We start from the raw sequence: 8,996 nt of genomic DNA on the forward strand, positions 1-8,996 counted from the left end.
CATTTGAATATCATAAGTGAATGCTCATCACAACACGGCATTATGAATATCGTACGTGAGTGTGAACATTCACATCAGTGTTTACAATTGCTATGAGCAACCACAAATGTGAATGTTCACACATGTGTATGTGATCTATACTGATGTCACGTAGACCAAGTGTACATTCCTGCACAAGGTATGTGTACTAAACAACAGTCAGGTTCAAACACTTGCAGAAATTTTTCTCACAACAACACATCAGTATGCATATCGTACGTGACTGTGAACATTCACATTAGTGGTACAATTGTGGACATTCACATATGTAAAACATAACAACACCAAAAGTAGTTCAAAATTCGCAGCTGCCTTTTCCCTATTAACAGATGTTGTATCACTGTTTTACAATCAGTTGCTGTGTCAAAATATCAACGCTTTCCATATTAACATTCAAATCGACTGTTGGTTAGTTCGTAGGTGGACACCCCCCACCTATAGGTTTTAAGGAAGCTCTGATTTCTTATGATTCAAAAAACTATGCACTAACAAATCTCGTAGTCCACACCATTCTGCACTACTGAGGCTGCCCACAATTTCTTCATGATATACGTGCGCCCGCATGATGTAACATACTGCAGGTCCGCAGTCCACTCTGTAAATGTGAAATGGTTTTGATTAGCAGTTGACAGGAATATTTGCATAATGGTTGTGGAGGATTTGAAAAAAAATTTAGTGAGGCTTACGAGTCGTCGCCTTGTTGAGGACAGACATCAACACTTTTGGTTGGTTGTGCTGGATTTTGGCCTGCTAACTTAGTGTGTAGCGGTGATGACTCGCCAATAACGGTCACAACATGCTCAATGTAGTTCCTCTGTGTATGGAATTTCACATTAGGGACCAACAAACATATGTGTGTGTACAGTCATTTAATGCACGAGAACAAGTCATGTTTGTGTTGAAAAATAGCCACTTACAATTTCCTGTGCTTGGTCGATATGCGGGTCATGTATGCCTGGTCTTGGGCGCAACGAGTTGTAATGCTTCCACAAATTTTCTTTAGCATCATACACAACTATCGTCCAGTGGTACTCATGATGCAATGGGAATAGTAGGTATCTCTCTCCTTGGTAGTTTCTGACATGTGCGTCAATGTGTTTACTCCTTTTGCGAGGATGGTACTCTCGTATCACTTTCTGTACACATTTGACAAATAATTAATGGACTGTGAAGTTTCACAGTCACATTACAAGTAAAGGAATGATGGATTTTACCAAACACATGCTCGTGAAGATCAATGAGGCTTCATCTGAAGTTGGGTTGACCACCTCTTGTTGTTCATGCAACAGTTCAGCATATGCATCTATGAGCTGCACAAACATGGGGTCATATTATGAATATCGTACGTGAGTGTGAACATTCACATCAGTGTTTACAATTGCTATGAGCAACCACAAATGTGAATGTTCACACATGTGATACAACATCAGTGTGTGTGTGGCTGTGTGTGCATATGCATGAAGACTGAATTATATTTGTAATGGCATACATTGCTGTGTATTGATTCCTTCTTGATAAGGTTGACAATGTCATCAAAATACACATGTGTAGCCTTCGAATCTCCTTTCCACACCAGCAGCCTGTGCATTATTAACAAACCAATGTAAATATTCACATTGCATATATCTCAACAACCCAAAAAAACTGAACACAGTTAGGAATATAGACTACTACGGAATGTGAATGTTAACATTGGATGTTTGCACAGTCACTTACTCATCGCCTCCATTTTTTTGTAAAGCTTGGACCTTTTGTTTGTCATGTTTGGACATCTTGGCCCAGACTTTGAACTTCTTGGTGAAGGATAATTTTTTTGGCTGCTTCGCTGCTGGGTGTTCCTCCTCATCTTCAACCATTTCGACTGGATGGGGCTGCTTTTGGCCAGGTAAGTCTGGGTATTGGAAGTCAGGCAGGCGATGTTCTTTGCGATCTTTTTCCTTTATACGCTTGACCCTAGAAGGTGGGCTGATATTGTGTTGCATTGGGCTAGGGGGTTGCCTTTCTGACATAGCTTGTGTGACAATGTGGACTGACTGGTCATCGTAAAGATCCTGAAGAATTGTTTTATCGCATTCTAAGTCGATGACCAGCTGCGTTAAGCGTTTGATTTCTTGATCCTTCTGCTCCATGGACTTCTTCATTTCGATATTCACGTTGGGCGGGCTGGACTGGTTAAACAATCTATGTTCAAGATCAGCTATGACTCTTGCCCTCAACTCCCATGAAAATTGAAGGTGTTTGTACTTTGCTTCCCATTGCCTGATGACGCCCCAAGCCTTCCGATTTTCTTGGATAAGGACATCAATGATATCAGGTTGGTTTGTGTCTGGTATTACAATAGCTCTGTCATAATGTTGGCTGCTAAATGGAATGTGAATGTCCTCATCACTGTCCTTCAGGTCTACCCCATCCCCAGAAAAGTGGGAGCTGCTGCCACTGTGTTGTTCTCCCTTGATGTCAGAAATGTTGGGACATTTTCTGCCTGGTTCATAAATTTCAGGCTCCACCTTCAATGTTTTACGCTTGAACTTCTGTAATTCTGTTGGGATTGCAAAGAGTTCACCGGCATTAACTTGGAAATGAAAAAATTATGTTAATTAATGCATATATTTGGGTGGTGTTATAATGTGAATGTTTGGATCACTAGTTGAAGGCCCTACCTCATTAAAACCCAAATCTGCTAAGGAGATGGTTTTCATCTTCTTCTGCAAAGCAGTCAGATCCCACTTCACACAGCGAGGAAAAGCATTGGGTCTGTGAGGTTGGAGGATGGTTGTGTGCTCACACAACCAGTACTTCAATAAAACAAGAAACGCATATTGTTATTTAGCATTTGCAGAGTAATGGCAACCTATGTGAACATTAATCACAGTGGCATTGTTGTGAACATCCCAGTAGTACATTATCATTGAATGTGAACATTCACATCTGCGAATCGTGAACGATGTGGCACTGCTGTGAACATTCACAGAGTTATGTTATGAGTCAATGTGATCAGTGACATTAACTGCTTCAGATGTGAACATTCACAGTAGTGAAAACATAATTGCCTACAGAGCAGTGTGGTAAACATTCAGAGTGGTACATTGTCATTGAATGTGAACATTCACACTGTTCACATTTGAATCACTGATGTGAATGATGACAGAAACATAAGTGCTTTGGCACTGTTGTGAACATGCACAGTAGTATGTTATGAGTGGATGTGATCGATCACATCAGTTGGTCAGATGTGAACATTCACATATGTGAAATACAATTGCATATGGACATTCACATCAGAGGTGCAGATGCCAATGTTGACAGTTGGCTTAGATGAAAAACACTGGAGGACATTTCAATCTTATTATTGGAAAACATGGGTACTTACCATCAATAACATGACACAGCCGGTGACTTTTGCTGGATTTTTGTCATTTTGGGAAATAGACGATGTCAACATTGTCCTAATTTGCTTGGCCCAATCATATTGTTGCATGCTTTCCAGTGGGACCATATGTGCGTAGTAGCCCCATCCTATTGTCTCTCCGCTTGTTGAGAAAAAAAGCTTCTGGCAAGCATACATGCACACTAGTCGGGCAACTTCTTCGTTGTCATCTTTCTTTTTTCCTTTCAATGCCTCGGTCAAAAGGGTTTGTATCCATTTTGAAGTCAACCGGCTTACGTTTTTGCATCTTCTGTTTACAATGCCAGTCTTTGGTTTCGCACCGTATGTTATGTCCATTGGCTTGCTGCCACAGTCCACACCGAAAATCAGCTTGATGTCGCTGTTGTGTATTTTCATCTTCTTCTGCCTAATGTAGAAGACATCTTCTGAAGCTTGGTACATTTGTAGTACATGCACAACAACATCATCATACTTCATGCATTTATCCAGGTCGATTTGATTGTTTCTCAATGCATCAAACAAATTCCAAAAAGGGGTTTGCCGAAGGCAGCGAAGCTGTGCTTCTGTGAACTTGGTGGTTTTCATTAATTTGACCAGTCCTGTCATATTAGATCTGTAGTTCACATGGCGCTTGTCGACATTGGTGCAAGTATTTGTTTTTGGGGTTTCTTCCTTCGCATGGGACTCATCTCTTTTTCTCTTTCCGGTTTTCTTGTGTGCGACGTCTGCAAAATGGAGAATTTAAAAAAAATTAAGTGAAGGCTCATGTGATTAGCATAGTCGAACAGATGTGAACATTCACAGCATTTCCACTGGTGTGCATGTTCACAGTTGTGTGCGTTGGTGTGAATCACCAGAGTTTGTGTGTGGTTTTGAACATTCACATACGTACATGAATGTGTATTTCGACTGTGTCACGACAAACACAATGAACATATCGTGTCAGTGTGTGGTAAACAATGCATTTTTATACAACCATGAACACCGTTGAAGAGCATGTATAAAATTTTCAGGCAATGTGAATGTTCACAGCATATAGGAGCAGGACCAATAATATCTGATTGTCCTAAAATCGTCAGGGAATGTGAATGTTCACAGCATATACCAACAGCACAAATAAAATCTGAGTCTCTTAAAATTTTCAAGCAATTTGAATGTTCACAGCATAGAACAACAGCACCAATAATATGATTGAAGTAACAAATTCATGCAATGTGAATGTTCACATAGTAAAACATTAACACCACCAACATCTGACTCTCCTAAAATTTCCAGGAAATGTGAATGTTGACAGCGTAGAACAAGAACACCAATAACATATGACTGTCCTACATTTTCAGGCAAATTTTTCAGACAATGTGAATGTTCACAGCCTAGCCCAAAAGCACCAATAATATCTGATTGAACTAAAAATTTCAGGCAATGTGAATGTTGGCATGGTAGAACATTAACACCGCCGACATCTGACTCTCCAAAAATTTCCAGCAAATGTGAATGTTGATAGCATAGAACAACAACACCAACAATATTTGTATTGTGTAAATTTCCAGGCAAATTTTACAGACAATGTGAATGTTCACAGTAGAACAAAAGCACAAATAATATCTGATCGAATTTAAACCTTCAGGCAATGTGAATGTTCACATCGTATATCATTAACCCCACCGACATCTGACTCTCCTAAAATTTGAAGGAAATGTGAATGTTGACAGCATAGAACAACAACACAAATACTATCTGAATGTCCTAAATTTTTCATGCAAATTTTCAGACAATGTGAATGTTCACAGCCTACCCCAAAAGCACCAATAATACCTGATTGAACTAAAACTTTCAGGCAATGTGAAAGTTCAATAATATCTAAATGTCCTAAATTTTCAGGCAAATTTTCCAGACAATGTGAAAGTTCACAGACTAGCCCAAAAGCACCACTAATATCTGATCGAACTGAAACCTTCAGGCAATGTGAATGTTCACATCGAAGAACATTAACACCACCGACATCTGACTCTCCTAAAATTTCCAGGCAATGCGAATGTTCACAGGCTATAACAAGATAAACCAATAATATCTGATTGTCCTACAATGTTCAGGCAATGTGAATGTGCACAGTTTCCAACAACAAGAACAACAACAGAATTGGCCAAACTGTGTCAATGCCTGTGAATTTTCACAGCATACAACAACAACACCATTAATACCTGATTACGCAAACATTTTAACTCTATGTGAATGTTCATATCTGTTACCAACAGCAACAGAAAAAGAACTGGCCAAAAATTTTTTGAAACCATGTGAATGGTCACAGCATTGAACAACAACGGGGTAACATCTGGAATAATTTGATCATCAAACCATTTCCAAACAATGTGAATGTTCACATTTTTCAATAACAACAACTACAACTAGAACATTGTCGATTGTTGACAGTTGTGAACACAATGTAATGGCAAGTGTAATGTTTTTGAGTGCAAAAATGAAAAAAATTAGGGATTACGATTGAGGGGTTCAGAATAAATGAATGCTTACGTTTTTTGCCCATTTCGACGACAAAGATGTTGAGACGAAGGGACGATTCGACGAAGAAACGTATACAGTTTTCTGGGCGTACAAACGGCGAAGAAGATGATGAGACGATGTGACGATCGAACGAAGACAGGCTTCTCGGCGTATGGATGGGGAGAAGACGATGAGACGATGCGACGATGCAACGATGGAAGGAATACAGTCTTCGGGGCGTCGAGGCGATGTGGAATATGGTTTGGATTTCTGGACTGTAGAGGTACTGTGCGTGATTTCTTGCGCAAGAATAGAGAGGGGAAGAGAAACGGTTATTAGATTCAAAGAGAGAGAGAGAGGGGCGCGTGTTTTTTTAGGGCTTTTTTGGTCTTTTTGTATAAAATGGACCTAATGGAATATTATAAAACAGTATGGGTTTCCTGGAACTCCACTCTGAGATAATGGATTTACTAAAAAAGCTCTCTTTTTAATATTAAATCTCAACCACATAATGTACCATTCTAGAAAATTTTAAGAAAAAAAAAATTCTAGAGGATCCTTGCTCGTAATTTTCATATATCAGGATCCTCTGAAGTTTCCCCCTGAAGTGATTCCTGAAGTGGGTTCATCCAACGGCTGGAAATGTAACTAACCAAAACGGTGTCGTTTTGGTTAGTAATTTCAAAAAAAAAAAAAAGAGATTTGGAAGCACTGATAACCAGAGCTTTGTCTATCTTCTTTTTATTACAGGCAATGATGGCAGAGAATTCAAGCTAAGCGATTTGGAAGTTCCATTGATTTTGAAGCTCCAACCCAATACGTAATGCGAGCTAGCGAGCAAACCAGTGGAAGAAGAGAACCCAATAAACATCCATTCATGGAGAATTGGAGAGAGATCGAAATTCAAAGAAAGAATTAGCAATCTGGGTTTTGAAGAAGGCGGCGAAATTGTAACATTGATAAGAGTCGTAATCGAATTGTATTCAATCCAAACCACAATGGGTTTTCCACCTTTCAGATTCAGATCTGCCGCAACAGACTTGTTCGATGCCATGGTGTTGATGTTGACGCCAACATGGTTATCATTGATATCTCCGAACTCGAAGTCCTGAATGGTGTCGAACTCGACTGCGAACAAGTGGTTCGAGAAGTTTCCGCTGTCAAAGGCGTTTAGACGGCCCAGGTACTGACTAAGAAGAGTTGTTGGGAGGTCTACGGAAGGAGAGAGAGTGAGGGCGAGTCCATGGCCGCCGAGTTTTGGGTATTCGGGGACGATGACGAAGGCGAAAGAGGTAGAGAAAGAAAAAACAGAGCCATTGGAGGAGTTCTTGAAATGAAATGGAGAGGTGTGAAAAACATGACCCATTTTTCTACTGGTCTCGTTGGTTAATCGAAGAATGCCATTTTTTTGAAACTCGGATATTCCGGAGAGAGTGATGTTTGTGTTGAGTTCATTGAATCCGGAGTAGAAGAGCTCGTTGAGCTGGGACGAAGATGGGATTAAGAGGAAGAAGATGGAACAAAGGAGTATGAAAAGATATGACATTTGGAGACAGTGAGGTATTTTGGTTAGTTACATTTCGAGCCGTTGGATGAACCCACTTCAGGGATCACTTTAGAGGAGAAACTTCAGAGGATCCTGATACAGTTTTCATTGGCAGTGTTTGGCACGTTGGGTTTGAGTTTTTTTTTTTTGGATTAAAATTTACAAAAAAAAAAATATAATAAGTTAAAATAGTTAATAAGATAAAATGTCACATCAAATTTATAATTATTTTATTTTTTCTCTCGTAAATATCACATCCAACTACAAAAAAATCCAATCATCTTCTCAAACACAAAAATTTTAACCTGCTAAAATAACCAAAACTAAAATAACCTACTTGAGAGGGGTAATTTATATATAAATTGGGCCGAGCTAAGTCCATCTGTTGGAATAGACCGAGCTAGGTACAGTTTCTTGGTCGTTGGGCTGCGCTATGGACAGAAGTGAGAATGGAATAGCTCGGTCATAGACTAGGCGGATATTTGGCCAAACACTTTGACCGAGGTGGTTAACATTTGATCCAAGAAGGACTGGGGTAAGATCGTGGCGGAGTACCAAACTGGGGTTTATGTTGGTCGAATACCATCTTGGTTCTGTCCAGCGTAGGGCAGGGCCATGCTAACTCGGTTAAGCATACTACTGAGCCGAGATAAGGAGGTTTTTAGCCATCTCACTTGGTTGGTAGTGAGTAGGGTGTTATCAGGATAGATATTATTCTTGAGAGTGTGATTCTTAGAAGGACTCTGCTAAGAAGAATAAGAGACCTACTAAGATTGTGCCACGCGGAATCTATAAAAGCTCGTAACAGGACTTGTGTACAAGCATCACAATTTTTACTTTCAAATACACAGAGCTTTTGTGTCTATTGTCTACTTTGCTAACTTAGGTATCGGAGAGGTTTCCGGTACACCCCCGCCGGCTAACCCACGTTTGTGTTTTCAGATAGTAAAACGACGACGTTTGGAAGAGTACAAACTTGATCAACAGGATTATACAAAAAGATTATTTCATACTCGTACAATTGGCGTCGTCTGTGGGAAGCACACTAAAAGAACAAAATCTTTTGATTAAGTTTCCTCTTTAGTTAAAATCTATGGCGCACGATGAAAACTTGTCACATTCTACTATTGATGGGTAAACCCCGGAGGGTGGCGGGAGGCGCGAAGATTTACCTTTTATCCCACTCATGGCAGAGTTAGATCCCCAGCAACAAAACCCATAGAGGGACACACGAGAAAGACAGGGCTTCAGTTCTCGTTGCTCCCAAAGCCCTAAAAGGTAGAGGCGGAGGATAGATCCTTAGGTTCTGGAAGATCACGTAAGGGAGCAAGACGAATTGATACAGAGGATGGCGGCAAATATGGAAACCATAAAGCGCCAGATAAAGGGCAAATGGATGGCAAAAGAAGAGGCAGGCAAAAGCAGAGCGCACTCTTGCCACTCAAAAGATCATGACAGACAAGTCACATCCTCTCAGACGGAAAGCAGAAGCCTTAGGATAGACGGCACACAATCAAGAACCTC

The 8,996-nt window shown here is 40.2% G+C and overlaps 1 long non-coding RNA gene across 1 annotated transcript; it reads right to left on the reverse strand.

Moving 5' to 3' along the window:
• Nucleotides 1-399: 399 nt before the first annotated feature.
• Nucleotides 400-1,349, reverse strand: LOC145806518 (uncharacterized). Its single transcript, XR_014349831.1, has 4 exons — nucleotides 1,254-1,349; nucleotides 957-1,175; nucleotides 726-853; nucleotides 400-634 (listed from the first exon to the last, which is right to left on the reverse strand). It is a non-coding gene; the product is annotated as an uncharacterized LOC145806518 (long non-coding RNA).
• Nucleotides 1,350-8,996: the final 7,647 nt, after the last annotated feature.

This window comes from Camellia sinensis, chromosome 13 (assembly GCF_055761805.1).
Source record: "Camellia sinensis isolate YWXY chromosome 13, ASM5576180v1, whole genome shotgun sequence".
NCBI lineage: Eukaryota > Viridiplantae > Streptophyta > Magnoliopsida > Ericales > Theaceae > Camellia > Camellia sinensis.